Consider the following 16,416-nt stretch of genomic DNA (forward strand, 5'->3'; position numbering starts at 1 on the left):
CCCCTCCCCTCCCCTCCCCTCCCATTGTCTGCTTTATGTATGTGAAGAATCTGGATGAAAACAGTAACTGGTTATATGGTGGTTTTTATTTCCTTTGAGGCTTGATGTAAAAGGGATAATCTTGGAAAATCATTATGAATGAGTTTACAAAAAGTTTCTAAAATATCTCAAAACAGGGACCTTTACCATAATTTAAATAACTAGAAGGGCATCTTTTCCTCTAGTCTTAAACTCACAGTATACTTTCCTGCAACAGTTTTTGTTTTCTTCACTGGGAGGACACATACTCTTAAGGAGTTAACAATAATAACTTAGTAGCAGTAGATTACACCTAAGAGGAGTATGGCAAGAAAAAGATTTGTCTTGTTAATTGTGATTTGAAGATTGCTTTCCCTTGTTTCAAAAGTCTTCTTCTTTCCTCTTACTTTCTGTGTTTAACAGCACAGGCAGAAGTGATCTTTATTGGCATGTATATTTGCCATTTGCCAACCGTCTTTGAAAGCATGCCTCATAAGCAAAAGTATAAACAGAGTTCCTCTTCAGCAAAGAACATTTTGGCCCATTTTACTGCCTGCAGAATTCCTGGAAAGTTTTAGATTAATGGCAATGAATGTAAGAGAAAAAAAAATCAGAGCCATTTATTCTCTTAGAAAGAGACCTATTTCCCTTCGCCTTTATATATTTTCTCGCTGGTTTGGCTAAGAAAACATTTTAAAATGTTTATAAGCACCAAGAATATCCCTATCCTTTTGCACTTAGATCACTGAGAGTGTATGAACTGTGGGATAGGGCAGAGGGGTAGAGATGGCCTTTTAAAAGAAGGCCTTTGTTCTGTCTAAATCACCTTGTATAACAGAAAAGCAAAAGACTGAGTATATAGTTTTTGAAATTACAAAGTGCAGTGACACAGTGAAAGGGTAAATCACAGTTAGGAGAGCTGTTCTTTTTGAGATACGTGTCCAGCTGAGTGTGTGCAGATGTATCATCTTGTGAGGGAGAAAAAGGTGTTCTGGCCATGATGTTTTAATGTACTGGACTGACTCTTTTTTAAGCTGTGTGATGTCATGATTCTGCACCTTTTTTTCTTTGTTGCCTAAGTCTTGACTGAACACCTGCTGCACTACTTAGTGCTCTAAAGCCAAATACTCAGGTGTAAAAAAACCCCCAACATATATATCCCAAACTGGTAAAATCTTTAAATATTAGTGAAAGGACTGAAAGTCCTCCATAAAGTCCTACATAGCAGACCTCATTTCTGTGTAGAAACCTCTCTAGAAACATGCTGTTGCAGCTCTTTCTGAATCTCTTGTCTTCTTATGGTGTGCATCTGACTACGAGTAACTGGGCATTTCTCTTCATGGCTCTACATATGCTAACACTTTGAGTTTCAGTAATTAAACTTGCAGTACAGTCTTGGGTCATATTATGCTATATTATCCTTCTAACTTTATTGTGATTGATTTGTGTCAACTTTAACTATATTCACTAGTCAATAAATAAAGATCAATGTTTTATTTCTCCTGGTTCTTCATGAGAAAAAATAGATTGGTTAAATAACACAAGTAATAGTGATGACATGGCTTCCCTCAACATTTTCTACTCTGAAAAAGGTGAAATAATTTTCACAGTTACATTACAACACCCATGCTTGTGTTTTCTTGTGATTCGCTGTTTCTCTATAGTTGACGCTTTAAATTCCCCAAACTTAAAGAAAGACACAATACGGCTGTTCTCCTTGCATAAAACTTTTTTGCACTGAGGACCTCTTGCTAGCAAGAAGAATCTCTAGTATTATGTCCATTTATGTGCTTCTTTCACATATGGGTTATCTATTGATCTCACTGAATGGGAATTGCATCTCTGGGCTGCAGGGATGTGCCCCAACAAACAGGCAGACCTCTGAACTCCTGAGCATCTCAAAATGTCTGGATTTAGAGCTGAAAAATGTAGCTGACTCCTTCCTCTGAAATAGAGGAAATCAACCCTATCAACTGACCACCTGTAAAATGACAGTTTGCTTATCATTTGCATTGAGTGACTGTAAGAAATCTGTGATAGTCATCATGTTCTGTCTTGACTGTGTTCTGCCTTAGCAAGCTTGCATTACAAGGGCTTCTGCAATAAGAAAAAAATATACAAGAAATAACTGAAAGTAAAATGTGGAGCCACGTGGACTTGCCAGAAGTTGAGTACACTGTGGACAATTTAGAATCACAGCCCTTGTTCTATAGGCGGGTCTCATTGCTGGTACTGTACTAACACACAGCTGTTGAGCTCACATTGACAGCAGTGTAAGATCTCTGCATCTAAGCAGAAAAGCATACTGAAGCTCAGATCCATCATGCAGTTCTGAGAGTAAAATTTTATCCCCACAGTGTACGTATAGTAAAATACTAATGCAAAATTCACTAGGAAGTAGGTCGAAGTGTCAGGCCAGTTATTATCAGTAACCTGTTTCTCATAAAAACATAGTGAAGAAAAAACCATCTTGTTCCTAAGATTTATAGCAACTTGACTCCATATGACAGGTGATTGAAAGCTTCCCTGCCATGCATATTACACTTTGGGTGGTGACCCCTCAGTATATATCTCCATTTAAGTCCTTCAGTACTGTGCTGAATGGAAGCAGAGTGGCCAGATGCTGTAAGCTTCTTTTTTTATGAAAATCTTTCATCCGGACATTTAGCACAAAGTGCATTCATAAGATTACTTGAGTGCCCTGTCCTTGAACATGAATCCAAGCATTGAAAAGGATCAAAAATCAAGTCTCTGAGAAGAAAAGCAAGTACATTCACAAGCCACAGTATTGTATGTCCTGAGTAGTGGGAGTCGATCTCTTTGCCACACTGCATTCATTCAGAATTCCAAGTTCTGACATACAAACTAAGCAGCTTTCTGCAATAGCTTGTATCTATTTGCCAATGGGTTTATGATCCATGTTTATATAGGTTATAAATCCTTTTCAAGAATTATATAGAGGCACCTTGCTTTGCTTTTCTGAGCTGTTTGTTTTTGCTGTTACTTACTGTTTTATGTGTCCAGAATGCTGCTGGACTACACCCATTTCCCCGGTGTAGTTTCTCTTTAGCCACATCAGGTACGTGTACTATAAAATACAAGGGTTTGCACTAACACAGTGGGCTCTGAACAACGCTCACCTAGCGATAACGTTCCAATCTATAGATAGTCTGTGTCACTTTGAGAACAGGGTCCAGTCTCTGAACGGTTTTGTTTGGGGCACAAACAAGAGCCTTTCTGATCATAATTGCTGCCACAGAGGCCCTGCTGTCAACACGGGGTAGCTCCTGCCCACAGCAGCAGGTTTAGCAGATCACTTTTCTCCCGTCTCCATGTTGCTCACTCTGGCTCCTGGGCTGCTGCATCTGTATTTCCCCTTCACATGTCATCCATCACTCAGGTCCCAGTACACCTTCTTCATGTTTTCTGATGCAAAGGTAACCCCAGCTTAAATTAGGTCTGTGATTTTCTTCTGCTCCCTTATTGTGCATAATCTTTTTCTTTTTTCACACACACACACCCCCACCCAAGCCTCCCTCCTAGGAGGTTTTTCCTGGGCGTATTGCATCTAAAATCTTGATTCTACACAAGTCAAACTGATGGACTCCTGATGTGAGAATCCTTCAGCTTGCAAAAATGCTCTCCTGTGTCTGTGTGGTAGGCAGGGAGCCCTCTCTAGCATATGCCATCTCAGCCTCAGTCACTGGTAGAGTTTGAATCCTGATCTAAACTTTGTGGACTCACGTTTAATCTGTAAGGTTTGTAAAAAGTTTCTGAGGATAAACCTCTAAATGAATTCTGTCTTTGTATGGTCAGCCTCTGAGACTAGGGCATTCCTGAACTGAACAAATTAAGGAAATTCTTAATCGAGGCATAAAAATGCAAGACCTGAATCTTAGAGCAACAAAATTACTGCTTTTAAAACCTTAATCTATTTTACTTCTCTTATTGAAGCAAAACTGTAAAGACACAATGTAGATTAATTCTATGATTTTTATAGCCACAATTTTATTATAAGTTTTTATATTTTAATAGATAAGGAAGTTATTTAAATTCTGTGGGCATCATCTTGTACCCTTCGCTCAGGTAGGTGTCCTTTTGACAGTCATTGCTGTCGAGTAAAAACTACAGTACAGAACTGAGCTTTTTAGCTTTTGTTGAGACAAATATACATACATTCCTCATTTTTACATCTGGTCTACTGTATTTTAAGAGAAGAAGTTGAGCCAAGAAGCCAAGCGATTTGAAAATTAAGATTACAAAAATGTTTTGGCTAATATATTATACTAATTTCAATTTAGACAGTCCTCCCTTGGGAAGATTTGGGAGTGGAATAGTTCTGGCTAATTCTCTAGCCTGCAATATATAAATTTTATCCTGTTTTCCATGTATGAGGTTCTTTCATTCCTGTTGTTCTTTGGTCTAATTGTGGGCAAGAAGTTGGTCATCAGTTCCACTTCATTACCTAGCTAGCTGAATCTGATGAGATACTTGGGAGCCACACGTGTCCTGCTTGGTAGTTTATGATCAGTTATTTTATTTTTTAAATACTTTTTACCCGATGCTTGGAAAAGGTGGAATAAAGCTAAAAAAATATATATTGCATGAATCATAAGGGGTACAATTTTTTTTTTTAAGCCATGTAAATGAATGAAAACTGGTAATGCATTTTTAAAGATATTGCTAGTGTGAGAAGAAGACAAATAAAAGGATATGGAGGAGGCCAATCTTGCTGTAAGAGGTGAGCAGTTAATTGCTGAAGTGCTTTTGTTAATGAACGCAGTATATTTCACGTGTTCTTTATCACTTAGCATTATTAGGTATGAATATAGCTTTGGGCAAGCATATGTCCCTTTTTGTCCCATACTGCAGTCATTAGTCTGGAAACTTCACTCTATTAAATATCTTTCCACAGTGTTTTTTTATTTTCTACTGTCCTGGAAGTGGCTGCAGTAAGTCTTCAGTCTGCCACCTGTAAAGGGAAGGAACATCGGGACAGCTGTACTGGCTTAGACCAAAGGCTGGTCACGCTGGTAGTCTGCCCCTGGCTAATACAGATACTTAGTTAAGGAGTGAAAACAAAAAAAGGCAGAGCAACTGCAGTGTAATGTGTCCCTGGTATTTCCTCCAATTCCTAGTGATCAGTGTTAAAGGTTTCCTGACGTGAAGGTTGTGGGTTTGTCTAATCCCTCTCCAAGCCCATTTAAAGTTCTGGCTTCATGTGCATCCTGCTGGGAGGGGTTCCATAGCTGGGTCACACACAGAGGGGACAGCGCTTGGTTTTTCTCTCCTGCCTGGTTATTTTCCTGCATACCTCTGTTCTTCTGTGAGGAGAAACAGTGAGTCATCATTTCCTGATTATTCTTGTCATCCTCCTTTTATCTTTTCAGTTTCTTTTATATTCTCCTGATGTAGGATGACTGTAGCTTGCAGGTGATGTTCAAAATGTGGTTGCACAATGGGTTTATGTAGCGTCGTGATGATATTTTCAGTTTTGTTCTGTGGTGGACACTGAGCATTGAGATGGTGTTTTCCACAGACTCTGCAGTGGTTTTGACACCATTGTTTTTCCTTATAGATATTAATTTGTACTTAGCAGCATTATCATCTGCTATTTGGCTGCCCTGTCACTTGGTATTGTGTGATCAAATGGAAAGGAGCACATGAGGGTATTGTACTTCGATATTTTAGTATCTGTTATAATTGAAACTCCTTCCCACCATTTTCCATCATATTCTATCTGCTGGCACAATTCACCACCACCAATGATGGATTTAGTGAAGCACTGGAATATAGGATCTTTTGAGTGTATTTCCTCCCAGGACTCCCTTTATTTTCTAATGGTGCCCAGAGACTCACGAGTCCATTTGAGATGTGACAGTAACCCCTCATTTCAGTTGCTTGGGAAGCTCTGCATTTGCTTGGGAAGTTATACTTTTCAGAAAATTGAAGTGCACATTCAAATAAATTAAATACTTTCTAAAATCAGTCTTAAGTTTTGTTAGGTTTTGTTTTCCACTTTTCAAACAGAAGGTTGATGCTGTAATTCATTATTTCAGACAAAGGCTTTGGCCAAAATCCTCATTTCTTGTCCTCAAAAAGGACTGTTTTTTCTATTGATTCATAATTTGGAACCTATAATTTATTTTCACAATCCATCACAAAAGTGAGCAGCAGTGTGAGTTCTAAAAAAGTAAAGGCATTGTAACCTGTGGCAAATGCTTACTAATTATTTTTTTTTTTTTTAATCGTTTAATGAACTGGTTTGATTATAATATGTTGCCTAACAGCATGGCTGTCTTAAAGAAAAATCTCCAAAGTTTCCCAAGCATTTTTTACTTAGTGTATTTTAGTGTCTTCAGTGCTGCAAAGGTACAGGACTCTTATGTTCTGAATTTCAAGTGTTTTGTAATATGCTGTTGATAACAATAGAAACAATTTTTCATTCTACTGTTGCTTGTTATTATATTTTTTGTTATGCTTATAGATTGACAAGTGAAGGGCTCTCTTTGTATCCTTTTTCCCCTAAGTTTCACCTGTTTTCTCCTTAAGATTATTTTAATGTTTGTCTTTCTATTTTCTGTTTTAAAAACTAGGTAGTTTTCAAAGAGGGAGAGAATTAGTGGATTTATATTTTTCCCAGAGTCAATGAAAAATTTCCTGTAAGAAAAAAATGAGTTGTCTATGGGAAAAAAATCTTGCTAAGCAAAATTCTGCGCCTCTCAATCCTCTACTAGGTGTGCTATATTAAACTGCACGTTGAATGCTTTTTCTACTAATTTCTGTTATTTTTCATCCTATAGAGAGACTTATATCTTACAGCATTCACCCAGAGTTTATAAGAATGCTGAGTTGTCATGCAGGAGTTTTACCTCACACTAGGGAGATATTAGTTGATAACATCTACCTTGTTTAGATTTATTGCTTTAGCATATTTCATGCTAAAAATATTTTTTTACCATCTGCTAAGATTACCACTCTAGTAGTAATAAATTTACTTACCCTGTTACTGTGGTGTAGTTTGGAACCATCTTACACTTTATTTGGCCTAATTGAAAATAGGATAAGATAAATGATGCACTTTGAATTTCTCTCTCAGATGTACCATTGTTCATTACTTCAACAAGGGATGAGCACATCTGATTGTAATTTCAATTGTTAAGTAAAACAAAAGTTTCCATGGTGAAAATATGGTACCAACAGCTGTAATTGTCTAAGGGTTACTTGTGAAAATTTCAATATTGTTTTAGTAATAAATGCAGAATTGTTTTTCATTTACACACTTGTTTATCCTCAAACCCTAATGGAAAAGGGGGGAAGTCAAAAAAAAAACATGCTCAGGAATTCATCTACTGCATGGAATACAACATCTGAGCCTAAAATATCTATGCTTAAAGAAATATCTGAAAATTAAAATAAAGCATATTTCAATAGTAATTAATATTGAAAAAAAATCCACCCGACTAAACAACCATTTTTGCCACTACTGTATTAATTTTGATTGGATTAGGTGGTGTTTATAATATAGTAGTAGTATAGTATAGTTTATAATATAGTGCAATATTATGGTTTGTCCTCTAGACTCTCACAGGATATACTCAGTGCTCACATCTCCGACATTTGCCTTGCAAATTCTTCAAACAAGAGTATCTTTGTAAATGTTATTTTTTTCCTTGATACTTTATTAATATAAAACCTAAATAGTAAAGTACTAAGGAAAACTGCATGGTTTGAAGGTGCTGACTACCTGATACCAGGGAAGTGGTATGGGAAGAAACAAGAGTAGGTATAGGCATTCTGTCTGCTTAGAATTTCTGCCAATTTAATTTGTGGTCTCATAATTTCATTTTTATAAGTTTATAAATATTTCTGGTTTGTGTTCCATGGGCAGACAGTGATACCTTCCTTTATGGTATGTGAAAACACAGTCTGTAAATTGTATTCTTTGCTTCAGAGTTTGCTGTGAGTTTAGGATAAAGAAGTTTATTAGTACATAAAACATTTGCAATAGGACGTATTGGCTATGCAGTGGAAAAAAGAGAAAACAGGAGAGAAATTACATAATGCTGCCTCCTTATTTATAAATACAAGTGTGATTTTTGTATTGATGATGCCTGTTGTTAATATTATGGCAACATAATGCCATATCCTATTTATTTCGTGAAATAAATTCCGTTGACTTGCTTGTATAAATAAGGTTAGCAAGTCTCCATCCATAAGTAATCCACAAATCTGGCTTTTTTTTTCAAGCTATTAGAATATCTTCAGGATTATGCAGAACTGGAAGTATCTCTGGCATATCCTTGTTTGGAACATAGTTACTTGCAAAACCTTTTTCATCCTTTGAGTAAAGTCATAGCTAGCCTTTAAGAAATATGTATCTCTACTATTTTCATCTCTTATTTCATAATAAATTCTTTGACTGATGACCAAGTTCTGATTGTGTTTACCCTTACTCAGGGAAAACTCCCTTTGGCTTCAGTGGGTATTCTGCCCAAGATGAGACTGCTCCTCTGCAGTGTCTCAGCCCTGGCTGGTATTTTCGCAGCTGAGTTTTAAACCCCTGAAAACAGGGGGTTGTAATGAAGTGCTGACACAACCTTAACGAGAGGATTGTGAGTGGCTGTGCTCTAATACTGTACATTGCCACTGTTACTGTGTTACTGTTAGCCATTTCTAGTGTCTGTTACAGAAATTGGTATTGTATCTAAAACAATTGCTGTTATTAACAGGTTAAGCTGCTGGGATGTTAAAATAAAGGCTGCCCAGCTTTAGTGCATTTTGTTGTAATCATCTCCCAGATGCCTTGTCGGAAATCAATTCAAGTTCAAAACTGGCTAGAATTGGGAGGTCAAGGCTTCTGCAGACTAAATATTTTATCTTCTGCTCATGTCTGGAGCTTTTAAAGATGTGTATTGGGGGCTCTTTTCTCATATCCCATCTGGACAAAGATGATTGGCTTTGCCATTTTGCCCAGGTTAGGACAAGGTTAAAATCAATTGTAATCAATTATTAAGAGTCTTCTGTGGCTGTAAAGCTTAAAAGGGGTTTTTAAAAGTTGCTCAGTTCTGAAACAAGAATATCTTAGTTGCTAGTGTAGGTGTCATTATTCTGGGATGTCAGATGTAAATCTTATCCTCACCAGTAATAAATACACAGTATTCCTTCATCTTCTTTTCCTGCGTGTGTTGGAACAAACAACAGTACCTTAAAAAAGAAGCTAGAGGTGTAAGGAGGACAGCTGCATTGTGTTAAAAAATCTAGTTGTCATTTACATGTAGCTAAATGAGAGGGAGCTATTTAAAAGTTTGTGAAGCCAGGTGTTTTTTTTTTTCCCCTGAAATGTATTCAGCTTACTCCCATCTTCAGAACTCAAATGCTAATTTTCTAGTATGTTATGGGGACTCCATTCTTTTATCTTAAAATACCATAGTGTTTATGTATTATAATTCACTCTGCCTGATGTCCCTGAATATACAAGATCGTTGCCTCTCCCTGGGAATGAATCAGACATTTTGTTTGAAATAACTTTTGATGTTAGGTACCATTTTTCCCATACAAATCGTATTCAGCGTTATTCTCACACCTTTTGAGTGAATGACTGAACATGTCTCTTTGTCCCTCATCACCACTGTTTTGGTGCTTTTGAACATAATATTTATACATCCAATTTACATTTAAGAAAATTAAGAATTGGAGCCTGACTTTTGGAGAAAGATAGGACCTCTTGTAAAGTCAAGGAGGGAGGAACGATGATCTGTTGAAAGACAGACCTGAACGCAGGAAACATGGGTTTAGCTGTTTAATTCTTAATTAATTCTTCTTCAGAAAACTGTCAGAGTGCTGCTAGCCAGCTCAGTTGCCTAGTTTTAATATTGGGATAATCATACAGCTTTTCTGTAGCCCCTTTAAGTACTGGGGGCGCTGCTCTAAGGTCTCACCAGAGCCTTCTGTGGGCTGAACACCCCCAACTCTCTCAGCCTGTCCTCACAGGGGAGGTGCTCCAGCCCCCCAAGCATCTTCGTGGCCTCCTCTGGACCCACTCAGGCAGGTCCATGTACTTTTTACTCTGGGAGCCCCAGAGCTGGACACAGCACTGCAGGTGGGGTCACATGAGAACAGAGGGGAAGAATCTCCTCCCTTGACCTGCTGGTCACACTTCTCTTGATGCAGCCCAGGATATGGTTGGCTTCTGGGTTGTGAGCACACACTGCTAGCTCGTAGTCGGCTTTGCATCCACTAATACCCCCAAGTCGTTCTCCTTGGGGCTGCTCTCAATCCACTGATCACCCAGCCTGTATCTGTGCTTGGAATTGCCCTGACCCATGTGCAGGACCTTGTATTTGGCCTTGTTGAACTTCAGGACTTTTGCACAGGCCCACTTCTTGAGCCTGTCCAGGTCCCTCTGGATGGCACATCCCTTCTCTCCAGCGTGTCACCGCACCACACAGCTCGGTGTCATAGGGCAAACTTGCTGAGGGTGCACTCAATCCCACTGTCCATGTTGCCAACAAAGATGTTAAACAGCACTGGTGCCTTTTTTTTTAGAGAGTAAAATGTCTGTGCATATCATACAATGTAATGTAATGTACCATAATACATAAGAAAGCCTGATACTCAGCTGGTGTGGAAGCCACACGGTTATATATGTTATGTCATGACTGAATTTAGCCTTGCTTGTCGTCTCCAAGTCCGTAGAGAAAGTGAACATCAGTCCTGAATTTGGATTTCAGAAGACTTTGGTTCTGAGCTGGTTACTAGACCATCAGAATTCACTGGGATTTGTAAAACAGACAGGGATCTTCAAAACATGAATCTTTAAAACTTTTTTGAGCTTCAGACACTTTCTGTTACTTTGCTTTTCCTTGGCATCTGCATTTCATGCTCAGAGATAAGTGATGGTTTGTAGGTAGACTTGTTGAAAAACTTCAGCAGAGGATGTTCTTGTATAGCTTATGTCATGAGGTCTCAGGAGGGCTCTGGTTCTTACAGAATTTCCAGATTGCTGCCAGAAGCAAAGTTGACCTGATTCTCCTCTGTGTGTGTTTTGAAAAATGTCATCTATTTCAGTTGTCATTGGTACATGTGTTTCTGAATCTGGAGTATTTTTAAGAGGCATCAGAATCTGGCTTAAAGATCAGCCTCAGTGATGAAACTCGATTAACCACTTGTTGAGGTGAAATACAGTACTTCAGATTTTGAAAATGTTTTTGAGATTCTTAGTATGGGGAAAATACAAAATAACTGTAAGATTATAAAAATATTCAGACATTGAAAAATTTGTAAATATTTTCATGAACATAGGAATTGAGAAGTATTTCCATAAAATGGTCATTTTCACGGTGATACTATAGTTGCACTAATTTTCCCAAGGATTTTGTAGTGAACATGAGGTTTGAAAAACATGCATGGGGACGTTGTCCTGAAAAATAGGTATCTAATGAAAACCAAGAAAAGCAGAATAAATTAGCGTTGATTTTCTTTCTTTGTGCTGCATCTCCACATGAAATCTCTGAGTAGTTCACAGGTTTTAAAGAAAAGTTTAACTTTTCTGTATGCAACATTCAGAATATCTTGTCACCCAAGAATATCCTGTCACCACATCCAAGCACTTATGTATTTGTTATCAGAATAGGATAGCTGTTTCTTCAAGTATGATAAAAAGTCATATAAATATTTCTGTGTACACTTATGGCCAGAAAATAAACGAGTTTAAGTGTAACTGGAGGATTTTAATATCCATTAACAGAGTAATACTGGACTATTAGGATAACTGTACTTTTTCTGCTCAATTTCTGTACAAACTTGTGAATCCAAGGGTAGAGTTAAAGCACTGCTTCTGTCGCTTTTAGGGGAAGAAGCTTCATTCTGAGATGGGAAATCTAAGCAAATGATAGTTTGTAGCCTTGCTAAAGACATGTGTAATGCAAAGACTTCTGTAAAGTTACAAAAGGCTAAGTGGAGAGGGTAAGGGAAACCTTTTCTTTCCAACATGCTCTCTTTGTCCCCTTCAACGTAGCTGAAAGATTGATTATATATCCTGTCTTGTGAAGAAGGCATTGCCGCTGTGTGATGGGAGATCATTGTTCAGTTCAGAGATGTGCCCATCGTGAAAAGACTCCCTTTGTGGGCCTTTGCTCCAAACACTTTGCTGCTTGCAATTCCGTAAGTGATGCAAAAAGCATGTTAATAAGGCATTCAGGAACAACAGAGATACTGAACTCTTCATTCTCTTGGGGCAGCCCATATTTATGTTTTCAAATGTTTCAAAAGACTTGGAATTCAAGGTTTATCTTAATACATTTACATTGTGATTTATAAGACTGCAAAAAGCATTATAATAGGAGTTTACCTACTAATGATATTTGCAAAAGCCAGTTATTAATAGCTTATAAAGTGAATCAGACTCCTTTTTTATCCCAGTAATTTATTTCACATACAGGATTATATTCCTTCTCAATTTCATTTTCATTTGATAAAACAAGAAGAATAAAATATAATTTGCAAGAAGTCTATGCCTGGCTGCGCAACAACTATGTGCTAAAATGCATCAATAGGCCCTTCCTTTTCAGGGAACACCACTAAAACTGACACATTTTGGTGGCCTTCTGAACTGGTGGTACTTAGGAAAGCAGAGGTACATAAAGAATGAATGTTCTTGGCTAGTGTTTGAAAATACAGTGTTTTTATTGGAGGCAGGAACCCCATTTCCCTTTCCTTGGAAGGTTCAGGGGAACCTATCGTTTGGTTAATGAGACACATGGCACTGTGTGCCTGAATAGTTCGGAGAGAGATGAAAAGTTCCTATTTATCCTGCACAGTAAAAATACAAGTCTGGAGACCGCATGTGTTTCTAATTTCAATGCACTTTTATTTCAGTTATTTAGATGGATAGAGGCATCAAGCCAGACTTTCCCCAACAACAGCAAAGGTCTTATACTGTCCAAACAGACTGCATTCCTGAACCCACTGGTCATGCCACCTAAAAAAGTTTAAAGATTCAGCCTAGTCTGTTTAAACAAAGTAGCTATGTTATTCATTTCAACCTTGCACATAGGCACCAATGTTTATATTGTTGAAGTTAAGTTTTAAAGTGAGCAGAAAGTGTTGGTAAAAAGCTCAGACCCTGCACTTACTCAGAATAGGAAGGATGTTTACTGTACTAGGGAGTGAGAAAATGAACCGAGTTCCTTATTATAGCATTTAAAAATGCCAGCTAGGAAACACAAACATTTTCTCTTTCAGTTTCCCTTTTCTTTTTTCCTTTTACACTTCACTGATCACTGCTGATTTTTGTTATGAACTACAGTGCTGTACACACTCATTAACAAGTCCAAGCCAAGGCTGACAGCTTTCACTGGGGACCCAAACCAGTATGCTGGGAGAAGGTCGTGAACTCTCCAAGCAAGTAGGGAGCCCACTTCAGGAAACCTGGAACTACAACTCTGTCTGTGCTATGTTTTGCCATGAAACTACGTATTTTCTAGCGGAGAACGAATGGGACAACTCCAGCATTTGTGATTCATAAGGATTTTGCAAAATGCTCGGAACTGCAAAGCCTTTGTGACCACAGATAACATTCCTTGGCCTTTCATTCTGGCACTCTGAGATTTACTTCTGCTTCAGACATGTGGTCCTGTATGCGCTGGGGCTGAGCATCTTGGGGAGAGAGGGGTTCTTGCAAGTGGGAGTTTCCCTTCTGCTTGATGTTTGATGGGGAACTGAAGCGTTTTAACTGGGCAGTTTTTTCGTTGGGAAACAGTACAAGTGGACAGTGGAAAATGTCGTAGAGTAGCTCAGCTGTAAACTTGAAGAGAAACTTTGTGGAGTAGCTCAGCTGTAAACTTGAAGAGAAACTTTGGAGATCTCTTTATGGGGAATTGGAGTAGTTTTTTAACTTTTCCTTACAAAAATTTCCTAGAAACTCAAACCTAAAATCTGTTTTCTTTCCTTTCCACCCCCTCTCATGTGGGCATTCTGGTTTATTATTACAAGGTTACTCATGCATGCTGGCCTATTGGCATTGAATATTTAGTACAGACAAAAAGGAGCTAAGTCTTTTTTTTTTTTTTTCTTTGGGAAAACAACCCAGAGTTTATAAAGATTTGCACAGATTTTGTAAATACATGTTAGATTAAGAGGATAGATTATCATCTCAGCCACTTAGATTTTGAGCCTGTGAACTTTAACACAAGAATACTTCATGAACAATTTAATCTGTTTCTGTAAAAGTTCTTTTAATGGATGTTGGGATTCAGTAAGACTAGCGCTCTTACAGTACAACTCATAAAACCTAGTATTAGTGTAATAATTTGCATTTACATGATATTTCATATCAGCAGATTTCAAAGTATTATGTTAAGGGGTCTCACAACACTCAAGGTAGGTAGCAGAAGAAGGTACAGAGTGCTAGATCAAGTGATGAAGTAAACGATGGCCAATACCTATTGATATTGGAGTGGATGTAATGGAAACCAGCACGTAGATCTATATATGTATGTGTGAATCAGGAGTCATCCCAGCAATGGCCTGACCAGAGTACTCTTATGGCAAGTCGTCCTGAGCCAGTGTTAACAGCTTGGCAGAGAACCAACAGTGGGTTTGGAAACACAGCTTGGAAGAAGTTCGTCCAAGCACCAGCTATGGACACCCCTGGAGTCTGGTTACTACAGGGCTTTGGGTGGAAGAACTCCACATCGACTTAATGTGCCATGGTGATGCCCTTCAGTTCCTGTCAGAACCATAAGATTGTCTTTGGAAAGCAACCTGATCCTGAACTGTGAGGATGAGTTGCCCTTCCACAACTGGTACACAATCACCGTGTTCACTGAAAGGAGCACGTAAAGGATAAACCAAGTTTCCACCAGAGTTTCTGCATTAAAGTGGAGGGCTTCGTTTTGTGCACTTTGAAACCCTCATGCCCACTTTTGCAGATATTTTCTCACAGGCATGTTGATGTCATGCCTGCAAGGATTATTTTTTTTATAATATTTGTGGGTTCAGGCTGGTGGAAATCATGAAATAGGTATGGAAAGAAAAGTGATGGAAGGAAAAGAGAAGAAAGTCTGTCAATAGTATCAGGAATGAAACAGGGAGGAAATACTGTCACTTCTCTGCGTACCTGGTCCCAGACAATCAAGAAGTAGCAGAGACAGAGCAGCCTTTCTAAAATAGTAACCTGTCCTCCTCTCTCACAGGATTTACATTTGTTTCACACGTCATTCTCATGTGTAGTCACCATCTTTTCCGCAGCTGAGTTCTCACCTCTGTCTTTTCATAGTCATTACATTTCTGTGTCCTTTAGCCTTCCCTTTCCCATGCATCTTCACAGGTAGTTTTATTCTGAATTGTAGGACTGAGAAGCACAGCTCAGTTGTGCTTGCTCAATAGTTTTGCATGGGAACAAGCAAGGGTCTGTATTAGTCCAGCATCAAATCCCAGAGAAGCTCCAAGCTGAGGGAGTGTGGGTGATATGCACCCAAAGAATGCTCTGACCAAACATCACTGCATGGGGAAGATGAGGTTTTTGCCTGGATTTTCCTTTTCCTCTTTTCCAGTGGTTTGAAAAAGGTTGCAGGGCTTTCCATTGCAGATGATGACTTTCAAGAAAGGAAGGATGAGAGCAAAGATGACCATGTTTCCATGCAGTTTTCTCACAACCTAGTCCAAGTCCAGATAACAAACCCCAGCTATGTCCACATCATATTCCCAGCTTGCCCTTTCTGCAGTTCTACTGCTTTTTTTCCCCCAGAAGTACTTTTGTGTCATGTAAGTGATTAATTGAATTCAGAGCTAGATCAAGGATTTAGTTTTAAAGGTATTTTGGTATCTGCAAATGCAGATAGTTGCATGTTAGGTGTTAGAGACATGAATGAGCACCTAATCACTGTTGATTTCAGAGTAAGTTAGGTATTATTGAAAATCACAATAGGCCCCAGGAGGCTACCTTTCTCCTGAGCCCCAGTGCATAGCATTTTCTATTGTTTAGGTATCTCTCAAGACAGAAAGTCAATCGGGAGGGAAAAATAGCATAAGGACTGAGAGCGAGCCTAGGCTATCTAAATCTGGCTGATTCAGATCTTGCATGTAAATCTGCTCCCAAGTGGCTTTTCAAGGTTCAGTCACACTTTGATCTTTAACTCTCATCTTCTTTGTGATGTAGCTATTTCAGTTTCATTAATTAGACCAGTAATTCCTCCTCCTGCAGTAAAATAAATAAGCAAAACTAAACCATCAAACCTTCTGCTGGATTCACACCTGGCTGTTTAAAATACTCACAAAATCACAGAGGGTAGAAAGTGATAGCACTGCATTAAACTGAGATCCACAGTCTTTCAACAAGTTTCTTTGTGTCTGTGTATTAACATTTTTTATAAGAGTATTAAAAGTCCTTTCTCT

Source organism: Athene cunicularia, assembly GCF_003259725.1.
Source record: "Athene cunicularia isolate RWA chromosome 3 unlocalized genomic scaffold, athCun1 chr3_part1, whole genome shotgun sequence".
Classification (NCBI taxonomy): domain Eukaryota; kingdom Metazoa; phylum Chordata; class Aves; order Strigiformes; family Strigidae; genus Athene; species Athene cunicularia.